This window comes from Propithecus coquereli, unplaced genomic scaffold (assembly GCF_000956105.1).
Source record: "Propithecus coquereli isolate 6110/MARCELLA unplaced genomic scaffold, Pcoq_1.0 Scaffold41, whole genome shotgun sequence".
NCBI classification, from domain to species: domain Eukaryota; kingdom Metazoa; phylum Chordata; class Mammalia; order Primates; family Indriidae; genus Propithecus; species Propithecus coquereli.
Window position 1 is genome coordinate 6,983,541 of NW_012149841.1, and position 13,179 is coordinate 6,996,719.

Below are 13,179 nucleotides of genomic sequence, written 5' to 3' on the forward strand. Positions count from 1 at the left end.
GGGGCCGTCTCGCAGGCTGCGGCGGCCGCGGGAGAGGCGTCCACGGCGGCGGCGGAGCGGGCGGACGAGCAGGGCGGCGGCGACTCGGTGAGCGCGGCGCGGACGCGGCGGGAGCGCGGGCGGGGGTCTGCGGGCCGGGGCCGCGGCGGGGCGGGGGCCGGCGCTCGGGGCCATCCTTCCCTGCTCCCGACGCCCCTGCAGCCTTCGGGCGAGGGAGGGAGAGCGGAGCGCCGGATCCTTGAGCCCTTCTCCTTCGGTCGCGGGCCAGAGGTCCCTCTTTGTGCCCCGTTGCCCCCTCTCTCTGAGACTGCCTCCTGATTGTGTTCCTTTCCCAGATCACCCTCTCTAGTCTCTCGACCGCTCACCCCGGCCCCCAGGTATCTTTAGCTGCAAAGCCATTCTTGCAGGAGACCCCGACCCTCCGCTGCTCTTCCCACTACCAGAGGCCCGGGCTCCTCACCGCTCTCTACAGCCCCAGAGGCAGGGTGACCCACTCCCCAGCCCCGCACACCTGGACCCTTCTGCTGCCACCTGCCACAGAGGTTCCTAGCCAGCCAGCAAACTGCTGTGCCTGGGACCCAGCCCTCCTTGCCATCACCCTCTCCCCTCCTCCAGAACCCAGAACCCGAGGCTGGCAAAAGGGACTTTCTGATACTGAGCTTTGGGGACAATTTGACCCACTTCCCAAAAGGCTGGTCCCACGCCAGCCATGCTTTTTGGTGGAGACACCTGTCTTGTCTGCCAGTTGAAGGGCCAAGAATGCCTCTGTCAAAATGGGCCAGGCGGTCCCTAGGTCCTTCTCCAAGCTGCCCTGACTTGCTGGCCAGTATCCCCAGGGACCATGGCCAAGAGCTTTGTCATTTAAGGCCTCCAAAGCTATTTCCCCACCTAGCCCCAGATCCCCATAATTCTCCCAGCCACTGCGTTGGGGATACGAGGTCCAGAACCAATGGGGCCATCTCTCTGGGTTCTGGGCCTGGTGTCCTTTCCCACACCCTGTTTACCTCCCTGCCCCCCGACCCCCAGAGACCCAGGGCAGGGTCGGGGGGCTGGAGTTCAGGTCCTCGGCCCCCCTGCAGCTCCGTGGCCCTCCTTTTTTCCCTGTTAGAAACTTTCCCCTCTGCCACCAGCCTCCCTCTCCTCTAGATGGAGCCTGGACCATCCGCAAAGCATCAAGTCCCCAGGGCACAGAAAGCTGGGCTGGGACCCTGCAGGGCTGGGACCTGTGCTGGGGCAGCACAAGGAGCGTGGCTGCTAGCCAGGCCTGGGCTTGGGGGCCATGGGTCTTAGGGTGGGTCGTCTTGGCTGTCACTGAGCTCCAAATGGAGTTCGAGGGCTTGGTTTGCAGTGAAGACAGGAGGCAGTGCAGGGGCTGTTTTTCCTGCGTGTTTCTGACTGTCTTGTGTTGCTATGGTGACAGTTTTGCCTGTCTTCCTCCTTCTGACTCTTCTGGGAGCTGGTTTTTATTGGTCTGTTGTCCTGTCTTTTATGGCTCTAATTTCTCCTTTCTACTTGCTCTGAAATAAACAGTCATAAACATGGGCACTGGGCCCAGGCTGGGGGCTGGCAGGGCTTCACCTCCTGCTGGCCCTGGGCTCCTATGAGGGGAGAGTAAGAAAGTGAGGCGGGAACAGACCTGCCCACACTGCCCCCTGCCTCTCAGCTCTGGGAAGGGGCACACGGTGGGTGAATACTGCCTTAGTACTGATACAAGATGCCAAATGTGGCGGAGGACCTCACTGATGTTATTTCCTTTCATCTTCACAGTAGCCTTGTGGGGCAGGATCTCTCTCCACTTTGCAGATGAGTAAACTAAGCCCAGAGCAAGTGGGTTTTTCCCTAGGGTCACACTGATTTTAGCACACAGTCAGCCCCTGGTGTTTATTGGGTGAATGGGAGAATGATGGAGCTGGCATACGTGCCCTCTGCTGGGCTCCCTGGTCCTGTCCCGGAGGGACCACAGAGCCTGCCTTAGTCCAGCCCCCTAAACCCACACTGCAGGAGGCTCCTCAGAGGGCGTCCCCGCTTTCCCTGCCCCTTGGGGGCACCACTAGTCTTCTGTGGAGGCGAGCTGCCAGGGAGCTGCGTCTTGGCCCGGGTGCACCCTTGACCGAACTGCGGGGGACTCAAGTTGAGAGCAGAGCATAGCCACTTGTGACTTCCTGTTTTTACTCTGCACCAAAAAGAATTCAGTTTGCTTTTACTCCCAGGGCCTAGATGCAACTGGATAAGTCAGGGACGCTGAGCCCAGTAGAGCCTCCCAGGCTAGCCCTGGACAAGGAGTTCAGAGCTCACGAGGGCCATAGGGTCACCCACTGTCAGCTGTCAGTGACACTCTCCAGTGAAGCTGTCCCCTCCCTTCCCTGCTGCTGTTTCCTTCATTGCACTCTTTTCTCTCCCTCCTCTCTTTCTCTCCCTTTACGTTGCCATGCTCCAGGTTCGTTAATAATAAGCTGAAAAAGTATTCTGGCACCATGAAAAGACCAGAGAATCAGCAGCCTCAATGTCAGATATTGGCCCTGGGGAAGTCAGTTCACTCATATGGACCTCAGTTTCTCTGTCTTTAAAATGAAGTTGACAGCATCTGTCTTATTGGCCACATTTGCTTGTTCTTTTGGAATGGAATGGAGTAGTCTCAGGGGTTGCTCTGAATGCTTTGCAAGGCTGAAGAACCCATAATGTCCTAGTCCTGTTGGGAGATCTCAGTGCTAAAGAGACCCCTGAATCACTGTCCAGAGACTGAAAACTGATTTAGGAATAAGTAAGCCATAAACTCTTAGGGTTAGAGACATTCTCCAAAGTCATCTTTTCCAGCCTTCACAAGGAATCCACGAATTCATTTATGCACCTTACATTTATTGAGCACCTACTCTGTACCAAAAACAGTTTTGGCAACTGGGGACTTAAAAAATGAACCCGATTCCTGTCTTCAAAGACTAAAGTCTGGTGGCAAAGATAAACATGGAAAGAGACTGTGGGAATACAGTCAAAGAGGTAGAGTGGTAAAAGGAAGGGCAGGCTGATACAGGGCCCAGAGAGAGCCACTTGATGAGGCCACCATTAGGGTTGAGTCAGGTGGCCTGTGCTTTGTGGCTGAGATATAGTTGTCCTTCTGCTGCCCACTTGGCGAGCTCTAGTCTGGCCTTCCCAGCAGTGGAGAGCCCCTCATCAGCTCTTGTGAGCAGGCAAGGGATAGACACGTGGCAGGGAGCCAGTCCTGCCTTTCTCCCTGAGTTTTGACTCATGCACTCATAGTAGCCTCTGGTTCCTACTTCATCTTGGTTAGAAATCCTTTCTCAGGAGCTGCGTGAATTACCTGACAAAGCATCATAGTGATTGGAAAGAAAGTGGGCTTAGGAGTCAGGCAGGAATTCAGACTCCACTACGGCCGTGTCCTGACTGTGGCTGAAGGTTGATCTAACCTCTCTGAGACTCCATTCTTGTATCTGTAAAATTGTAATAATTATACTTGCCTTCTAAGAATTAAATGATTTTATGTATTTATAGGGTCTGGCATGGTGCCCACCTCACAGCAGACTTACTGTTATTTAGTTATATTGATTAGAAAAGAGTTCTTGGTTACTGGGCCTCTGGGTCCTCTTAAAACTGTGGTAGAGAGAGCTCTTTGGATGAATTCTGGCCTTTGGAGATCCATTCATTATCTGGGAGGGTTAAAAATTGCCCGTGCTCAGGCTCCCAGCACTGCTGGTTAATCTTCAAGTTATCTCTCAACAGATAAGCCATGTTCTACAACAGCACAACAGCGCGCCGCTCACCGACACTTCTGTTTTCTCAAAGGGAAACAGATTTGAAATGGCAACAAACACCCCGATTTTCAGAAACTTATTCTATCTACGAGAATACTTTAAAATGAACGCTTCATCTTTTTCATTCGGGGCACGTTTAACTTCTTTCTCTTAAAGTTACTATAGATAATATGTATATACATTTCCCCTCATTATTACCACAACTCTGCCACGTTAATATTATTGTCCCCATTTTACAGTTAAGAAAACTGGGAAAGTAAAGTCACTTGCACAGTGTCCGGCAGCTACTGAGTGGCAGGACCAGAATTTAAAAGTAGTTTCTGCTTGCTGTTTGTGCCGTAGTACACACTCTTGTCATTTCCTTGGCTGGCATGTCCGTGACCTAAAATAATTGTGTTTGGAGAATGCAGGCAGATTTTAATGGGGTGGAACTGGTCAGTGTTGTAACTCAGACTCATGGTAAATATTTAGAGACTTTATTAGGGTTTTTACTCTCAGCGCAGCCTTAACAAGGGTTTCTGCAGTTGGCTGAGGTTTTCTTCCTATGAGTGATGAATAGAAGAGTTTCATACATCTGAGTTAAGGGAAAATGTTTGATGATGCTAGAAGTAGCTTCCTTTGCACAAGAATGGATTGCTGGTTTGTCATTGAAATAAACTGAACTTCTTGCCAGGCCAAGATTTTATGATTGAACTTATGAGTGGAAAGCAAGACAAGTGTCTCCCAGGGATATGGAAACAGGAGAAACAACAAGGTCACAACATGTGGGTGGCTGGCTCTTCAAATGCAAGGGTGATTTAGATTAAATCTATCAGTATAACTCACATCTAGGAAGGTGGAGGTATTGAAAAGCAGTTATAGAATTTCTCACTAGCTTTTCCTGGGTAATTTAGGGGACTAATTTCCTTGGTTTAAGAGCCCCATTGCCCCAGCGAATGCAAGTGCTGAAAATGGGGACCATGTTTCTTAGCAGCGTGTTTACCAGGTCCAGCTTAGCACTGCAGACAGATGCGTTTCTATTTGCAATTATCTCAGGGCCTGAGTCTGGTGTCTGCTTATTTAATGACTTCACTTTCTAATAAAAATTCTGTATGGCATAGATAATTAGATTTTTAAAATGAAACTGGGGAAATGGAGTGCCCCAAAGAGTTTAATTGCAGTTTTATGACGGATCAAGCATGAAAATGAGATCATTCATTCCTTTAACAAATGTGTAACGGGGTGGGTTCTTGCCCTGTGCTGCACCAGGCTACAGTGACCAATATGGCATTGTCCTTGCCCTCAGGTAGCTCTCCCTCCGCGGGGGAAAGCAGGGAGGAAACATGCCCGAGTGGAGCTTGGCCGGTCTTACACAGTGTGCCGGGGAGGAGGGGAACGGCATAGTTTCAACTCTTGCTGCAGCAGAGCTCATTTCCTTCCACATGGATGCTGTCCGTGAGCACCTGAGTCACATCTGACATGTTGCACAGAGAGGGAGCGTGAAAAGCACCTGTCCTGGAAAGCTGCCGACCTGGGCTCCGCTCTCAGCTGTGCTCCTCACTTCCCGGTAAGGGGGAGAAAGTCTCTGAGCTTCAGTTTCACTCTTGGTGAAATGGGAAGGTTAGATTTGATGACTTGAAAGGGCCTTTCCACATCCAGCCCGATGATTCTAATAAGCCTCTGGGCTCCTTTACCCGGCCACAGGTGAAGAAGCAACCCCCGGCAGTCTTGGCTAGCGGGTTGCCGAGAGCAGGCTGGGGCGGGGAGAGCCAAGCGTGTTGTCAGGGAATCCTCTCAAAGAGCCGGGAAGCCTTACCTCCCCGCCCTGCAAGGGAACCACTTTCTCACTGAACACCCTGACCGATGACTAAAGTCAAAGCTCAGGACAACGGGGAGAGACAAGAAGGGACGCCGGAGCGGAGGAGAGGCCCCAGCTTGCTCCCATGTTCCAGAATCTTCACTAACGTGAATGTGGGTGAGCTCACAGGTGCCTCGGTTACTGCAATGAGTCCTTACATTTTAAGTTAATGTTCTTTGTTTTTTTAAAAAAAAAAAAAAACCTTCACTTTGTTTGATGATTCCCAGGTTTCAAAATAGATTAAAACACAGAATTGTTTTGTGATCATGAAGAACAATGATGGGCATGCACCTATCCCAACATCCTTAAATTCTCTCATTCCGTCTGGCCTCCAGATGCAGGCCCTTCCGGTAGCCGTGATGAGGCTGGATGCCAGTCACCTCGTGTAGCGAGGCCCGTGGGGTGGTCAGGGCGAGAACAGCCAGAGGGTCCGAGAAGACCCAGGGTCTTGTGCCCACGAGGCCCACTCACAAGCAGCCGGGGCTTTGGCAAGTTGTCTCATCTCTCTGAGCTTGTGTTCCCCTCGGTAAAATGGGGGCGGCAGCACCCACTGAGCAATATAAGGTATTGTCAGCAGCATAGTAATACGCATTTTCATACCCACTTTTACCAATCTTCTGAAGAGCTTTTGAAACAGACATCATCCCCATTCTATGGGTAGGGAAACTGAAGTCCAGAAGTGTTAAGGAACTTGCATAGCGTCATCTTACTAGGACGGTGGTGTAGCTGGTGTCTGAAGCCATGTCTGTGTGCCTTGGAAGCCTGGTATCTCTCCACCTCCTGCACCGTTCATATGTGAGGGGCATGAAATTAATAAGCACGTGTCTTGGCTAGAATACTCATCGCAGAGAAGTCGTAAGTTCATGCTAGTCAGAGGGGCCTCCATACCTTAAAATTGAATAAAATAAAATAAAATAAAATATAGCTTGTGTTTTAAGTGCTTCCCTGTGCCTGGCATCTCTGTGTTTGGCTGACGTCCTTCAGGGTGTCCTTTGCTCAGCCCACTTCGTTGGAGAATGCCACCCAGCAGTAAGGAGCTGAGTCTGTAGTGTGCGCAGCATATGGCCTTGCTGAGCTGCGGCTCCCTCCCAGTCAAGGCAGGTGGTGTGTGACTTACTTTTTAGACCCTTTCCTGGGACAACTTGCGAACACAAGAGAGCTATGTTCTCAGCTTACAGAATGACAGACTCGCATGTGGATGAACACCTCTGTTCTACAGAAACTGAGAGGGATTAGATAGCTGGCTGGCTGGCTGGCTGGCTGGATGGAAAGAAAAGGAAGGAAGGAAGGAAGAAAGGAAGGAAGGAGGGAGGGGGAGGAAAGGAAGGAAGGAAGGAAGGAAGGAGGGAAGGAAGGAGGGGGAGGGAAGGAAGGAAAGAAAGAATGAAGGAAAGAAAGAAAGAAGGAAGGAAGGGAAACTAAGACCAGTGGCCTTTCCAAGGCTGGGACAAGAACTCAGTTGTCACAGCTCTTTGAAATCTGGACAAGTGATATGTGCTCCTGAAAGTTCTGGAGCATGTGTTTGGAAGCAAACAGATCTGGTTTGGAATCTTGGCTCTTCCCTTGGACAAATTCCTTAAGCTTTCTAAGTTTTCCAATTTGTGAACTCAAGTTAATGATGTTTGTGTCTCCGGGATATTGTGAGGGATACATGAATTAAATGTATATCTGTCTCCCTTTTTGCCTGAGCTTTGAATAAAATTTGTTTGATAGTTTTTGCTGTGTCCTCTAGGTTCCCCTTTATTTGTTGTTCTGGGTGGGAAATGACGTGGAACTTCTCCTTTCTCTGACAACACATTCTGAATTGCCCCTGACGAAGCCCCAAAAAGTCTACTCCTTTGGGCTTCTGTTTCTAGCTTGCAAGTGCCTTCATTTTGTACCCAAAATGAACCTAGCTGTGTTATTTGCTGGGCTGTGGCAAGGATAACGATTCCAGTCAGTATCACGCGCTGCAAACACTCTGTGATTGATCTCCCGATCCCAAGTCTTTTTTTTTTTTTGTCTTTTAAATGTGTATTTTTTTTTTCTGGAATGTTGAGGTTTTAAATCTGGGCCCTCAAATACCTTCAGAAGTAATAAATGGGTCATAAGCTATTTTCTGACACATACACATTCCCTTATTTTTAAGTCCAAAATTCAAAAAGCTCTGAAAATGGAAAGTTTTTTTTTAATCACTCATTTGGAAGCTAAGCTGGCTCAGTCTTACGTGAGGCTATTTATAGCTTTTATTTATCCCACTCAAGATGAATGAGTTTTTTTGGTAGGAAGATGAGTGCTCCATACCCTGATAGGATGTACACAATAAATAGTTTACACACTCTTTACCTTTCTGAAATTTAAAACATTATGAATTTGGAAGCACATCTGAGCAAAGGGTTTCAAAGAAGGGTTTGTGGACCTCTGTTGCAAGAAGACTAAAGGAACTCATAGGGCCCGGAAGGTTGAGAGACACGAATGAATGTCCCACTTTTGGGTGGTGTGGTGACATGGTTCATCTCATGCTTATCGAAAGCGTTAATGGCCATTTTTATATTTTGTCAATTTAAACAATAGGAAATGAATTACGTGACCTAGCTTGGCACAAAAACAAAACAACAACAAAAACTTTTAAAAACATGGGGTTTCAGCGTTTCACTGGGACAAGGTAATTTTAAAAGGAAACTTCCTGAGAAGTAAAAATAAGCCTGGGAATTTTCGACTGAGTGTGGCTCATAATCGAATTTCATCAGTGGCCCTGGAGGGGAAGGTAGAGGGAATTTTTAACTCTGACTCATCATTTTAGTCGTGTGAGGGGGAACCAGGGTTGAAGAGCGAGCATGGGGAAGTGAAAAGCCCCACAGAGCGTGAGAAGGTCTTGGTTCTTACCTTGGGTTTGCTCTTGACTTGTTGAGTGAGCTTGGGCTTGTTACTTTCCTTCCCTGGCCCCTAGGCACTGGGTTTCCAAGTCATGACTTCTTTCTACTCTCTTTGAGGGTCTAGGCATGGGGGCCAGGGGCCCAAAAGAGACAGAGGGGGTGGGAGGTGTGGAGCAGGCTGCCTGGCTGTGCCTTGTAGCCCGGAGGGGTGTGAGGAGCCTCCCTGTGCTCTGCCTTGGTCCCCTCCTGGCCCTGCCTTTACCACAGCAGTGCCCAGCACTGACCTTGCCTTGCCTGCGTCTGGTCTGTGGTGGATGCATTCTGGCCCCAGCACCCCCGCTGCCGTCATATCACCGATGCCCAGTCGGCGGGGGCCGGGGCGGGGGGGTTGTTAGCTGCTGGACCAAGCTTTATGTGTGGCTGTGACCCAGACAGCGGTGGTCACCCCAGTGGTTGCTCTGCATCTGGGGGCTTGTATATATAAGGCTAATGCTAAACGTTGTTGAGGGGAGGGTGAAAGTGCTCTGCTGGAGAGCACAGGACCCATGTGAGATGTGCCCAAGGAAACGGAATAGTTTGTTACTGTCCCTGTGTCCTATGGACTGGGCATTTAAATATAGAACATTTAGGTAAACGGGAGTGGGGACCAACCCACTGACCTACCTCTCCATCTCTCTCTTCCATCTCATTTTCTCTTTCTTTAGCTCTTTGTCTTTTGAGTTTGTGCTTCATACATCATAATTCTGACTCTTGGCAGGTTGAAAGCATGACAGTTCTTCCAGAATCCAGTGAGGCTTAGCAAGTCAGGGACTCTGCCTCTCCCTGAGGACCCGCCCTCTTCCTCTGGAGGAGAGTCTCACCCAGTACTAACCTGAGATGGGAACCAGGGGCTTGATGGCAGACAGGTGGTTTCCACGACTGAGAAGTGACCTTGACTTTTTTAAGATCCTGGGGCCTTTGGTTTGCACAGACTGTTGGAGCGACCCAGGAGCTATAAACATGGTTCACATCAGGGCACATGAAGATGAGGGTACCCCTGGGGGTGGCTGGTCCCTATAAATTAGAGAGACCAGGACTCCTGAGTGTGCGAGAGTGAGATGTGTGTGGGGAGCGTGTGTGGTGTGAATGGATGTGTGTGTGGTTTGCGAGTGGGTGTGAGTGTGAGAGTTGCATGCATGTGCTGTGTGGGTGGGTGCGAATGCCAGCGTGAAATGTGAGCGTGCCTAGGTGTGTGTGAGCATGTGTGTGTGCATGCGCATGTGTGTGTTGGGAGGATCCTTTCGGATCCAGGAAGGTGCTGCCCAGGGCAAGGCCCTTCCAGGCACTCTCGGACCAGGCTCTGCCTCAGGCCGACCTCTGGCCTTTGCATAGCTCGTGCGTGGAGCAGACCGACTGCTCGAGTGCTCCTGCAGGCCAAAAGACCTTTGTCTTTCAGGGACCAGTGACCACCAAGAAAGGCAATTCCGAAGTTAACTGGCAGAAAGCAACTAAATGACGTTTCTTAGGGAGAGATGTCTAATCCTTATGCTTCGGAAACAGAACGTGTAAAAATCTTGTTCTATACACATTCAAAAGCACGCAAATCATTTGAGTATGCTACTTTAAAAATAAAAATAAATGAAAGAAAAAACTAGTATAGGTTTAAAAAAAAGGACTAAGAATATATTCAATTCTACTTAATAGTCAGTTGGTGGAAAGTAGGAAGAGATTGTGAGGAAGAAAAGAAAGAGAGGGAGGGGAAACACGAAAGGAGAAATTGTGCTGCAGATGCCTCAGCCCCGGTGTCATCCTGACACACTCGCGTGCCCTCTGGTTTACCGCCCCTCGAAGTGCAAGTTCTTTCAGGTCCAGCCCAGACAGGGCTTAGCAGAGAACCGAGACTGGACGAGAGGGAGGAGAAGGGTCGGAAGAGGATGTGTCAGGGATTGTTGCGTGGTTTTGCTTGCTAAGCTGCTGAGGGCAGGAAGACCCCGTGGCGGTGGAGAAAGACCCCTGCCCCTGACTCCCTGCCTAACTGCTTGTGAGCCCGCTTCCCTCTCTGAGCCTCAGTTTCTCCATTTTTAACAAGTGGGTTTGACTAGATGAAGCCTAAGCAATTCTAGGGGGAAAGCCTGGCCCCACACTAGAGGCCCAGAGGCTCTCCTGAGATGGGGAGGAGATTGTTCGTCTCTGGCCTGCAGTTACTGTAGCCAAGAGCCCCCTTCCCCGTGGATCCAAACTGGGGTTTCCTCCTCCAGGACTGGGGATGAGCATGTGAGCTCCTGCCCTGGATGCAGCACCGCGTGCATATCCCCTGTTTGTTCCTCCCCTAACCCACCTGTGTGTCAAGGCCCCATCCCGCCTTCTCCCTTTCACATTGTACACGCAGTCAGTCATCTGCTGGTAAGGCTGCGGGTTGTGTAAATTTATCTGTTAAACCTCAAATTCAGGAAATAGTTTGAGTAGCACATATAAACTAATATAGCTACAGTGCACTTGCTATTTTGTGGCATATTCTTGTGAATTATTTTTTTTTTCTAACCAGTAATTTACAGGTTACCCAGACCCAAAGTGGTCTCTAATTTTTCAAAGTATTTCCAAATTTTTAATTATATTGATAACGGTGAAGTAGGCTATCCAGCATGCATTTAGCATTTATTAATTCTATTTTATAATCTTTTTGTATACATTTATCACCCCACAGACAACCTTGCATGTTGATATTTTTATTCCTCTTTTGATGTGAAGCTAAGAGTGTTTTAAAAATTTGCTTTAAGTTATAGGACTGAAAGTGGGGCACCAGGATTTGGTTGAAGTCTGCCTGGTTCTAAAAGTTCTACACGTTCCCACACAACAGAGCTCACACTGCTTCCAGGCCACAATTTTATTTTTTTAAGAAAATAAAATCCTTTTTCCTGCCATGACTAGACTCTCCCAAGCCTCAGAAAATATAATCACAGCTTTATTTCTTTGCCTTTTTCCAGAATGGAGTCCCTCGGTTCTCCCTACCTTAATGTAAATTTCATGCAAATAGTATATTCCATTTCTATTTAGCAAACTGTAAAAGTGTCAGGCACTCTTCTAGAGACTTCCACATGTGTTATTTAATGGGAGAAGAAGTTGTGGTCTACATTACAGATAGAGCAAAACTAAGACTCTGAGAGATATAATTATGTACCCAAAGTCATATAGCAGATGAAAAGTTGTGGCTTGCTTTGTGAATTAATGAGTCACAGAGCTCGGTTCCATAGAGTGTTTGGGATTTTGCCTTGGCCTGGAACTGAAGCACCTCTTGTTGAACCAGAAGATTGAGTCCAGCTGCCCCACCAGCTCCCACCTCAGGGGGCTGGGCTTCCCCAGTTTCTGTCTGGTGGTCATAACTCAATTTGGTGGTTGTGGGGAAGGGCAGCTTCCTCTTGTCTCTTTCCATGTTGCGTCAGCCTGCACCACCGCTGGCTCGTTTTAGCTCACCCAAACTCCTTTTTCAGTTTCATGGCTCATCATAGACTTGCGAATACTATACATTAGCTTGATATTATGGAAGAGAAAATGTGAGTTACCCACGATCGCACATGAGCCTCATCCTCTTTCCAAAATACCCTTTCTTTATCTGGACAGATCCTTTGAGGTTCATTTCTGGTGTGACATTCTCCTGGAAACCTTCCCTGAGTCCCCACCAAATCCATCCATCCGTCCTTCCACCCATTTACTCAACAAGTCCTTATTGAGCACCCATAATGAGTCAGGCACGTCTCCTCTGGGCTAGATTCTGGGGATTCACCAGTGAACCAAACAGGCAAGACTCACTACACCCACAGAACTTATATTCTATTGCAGAAAGAAGGACCATAAACACATAAACAAGTTAAATGTATATTATGTTAGATGGTGATGAGTTCCATGAAGAAAAATGGAAGAGGGATGTAAGTAGTGGGTAAGGGGAGGTTTGGGGAAAGAGTTGCTGTTTTCAGTAGGGTGGTCAGGGAAAGCCTCACCAGAAGGCAGTGGGAGAAGGAACCATGTGGATAGTCAGGGGACACCGTGTTCCAGGCAGAGGCTCACAAGTGCTGAAGCAGGGCTGGGGTGTGCTTGGCCTGTTGAAGGAACAGCAAAGTGCTCAGGGACTGTAGCTGATTGTACAAGTGTCCGGCGGCAGGCAGTGAGGTCAGGGAGACATCTTGGGCCAGCCCCTGCTTTTAGGGCCCTGCTGGTGCAACCTCCGACTGAGAGCATGTGCTGTATTTGACTGTCTCTGGGCCACTGGCCTGTGTCACACTGGCCTGTGCACCCTGCAGGGCAGGCCTTGGCTTAATCTCAGTCTTCACACCCCTAGCACATAGCACAAGGCCCAAGACAGAGGGAGAGCTCAGCTTTTATGAATACCTCTGCTCATTTTTTTTTTTTTTCTTTTAAGGCCAATAGTCCTAGTTAATGATGGACAAACATGGGAATTTTGAAGGACCTCTGGCTCTAAATCCCAATTACCCAGTTCCTTTCTGGACAACCATCAGATGGGTGGAATTGCTAAGGAAAGAAGATGGTGCCAGGAAAAAGCTCGAAGTGAAAGTTGTGGAGAGGAGAATGTTAATTGGAGTCCAGAGGAAGAGGGTTTCTCCGAGTCCCCAAGGATTAATAGCAGGCCCCGGAACCCTGCTGGGGACTGGTGTTTATAAAAAGTGACCGCAGGCTGGAACAAGGAGGCTCTCAAGAAACCCTCAAAGCGTGTCAGGATTTCAGCCAG

The 13,179-nt window shown here is 49.0% G+C and overlaps 1 protein-coding gene across 1 annotated transcript in view; it reads left to right on the forward strand.

Annotated features, from left to right (window-relative positions):
• Positions 1-64: 64 nt before the first annotated feature.
• The window catches only part of FAM49A (family with sequence similarity 49, member A), a 116,530-nt gene continuing 103,415 nt past the window's right edge, over positions 65-13,179 (forward strand). Inside the window, exon 1 of the mRNA XM_012653098.1 lies at positions 65-87. The gene's annotated coding sequence lies outside the window, so the exon portion shown is untranslated. The remainder of the gene's footprint in view (positions 88-13,179) is intronic.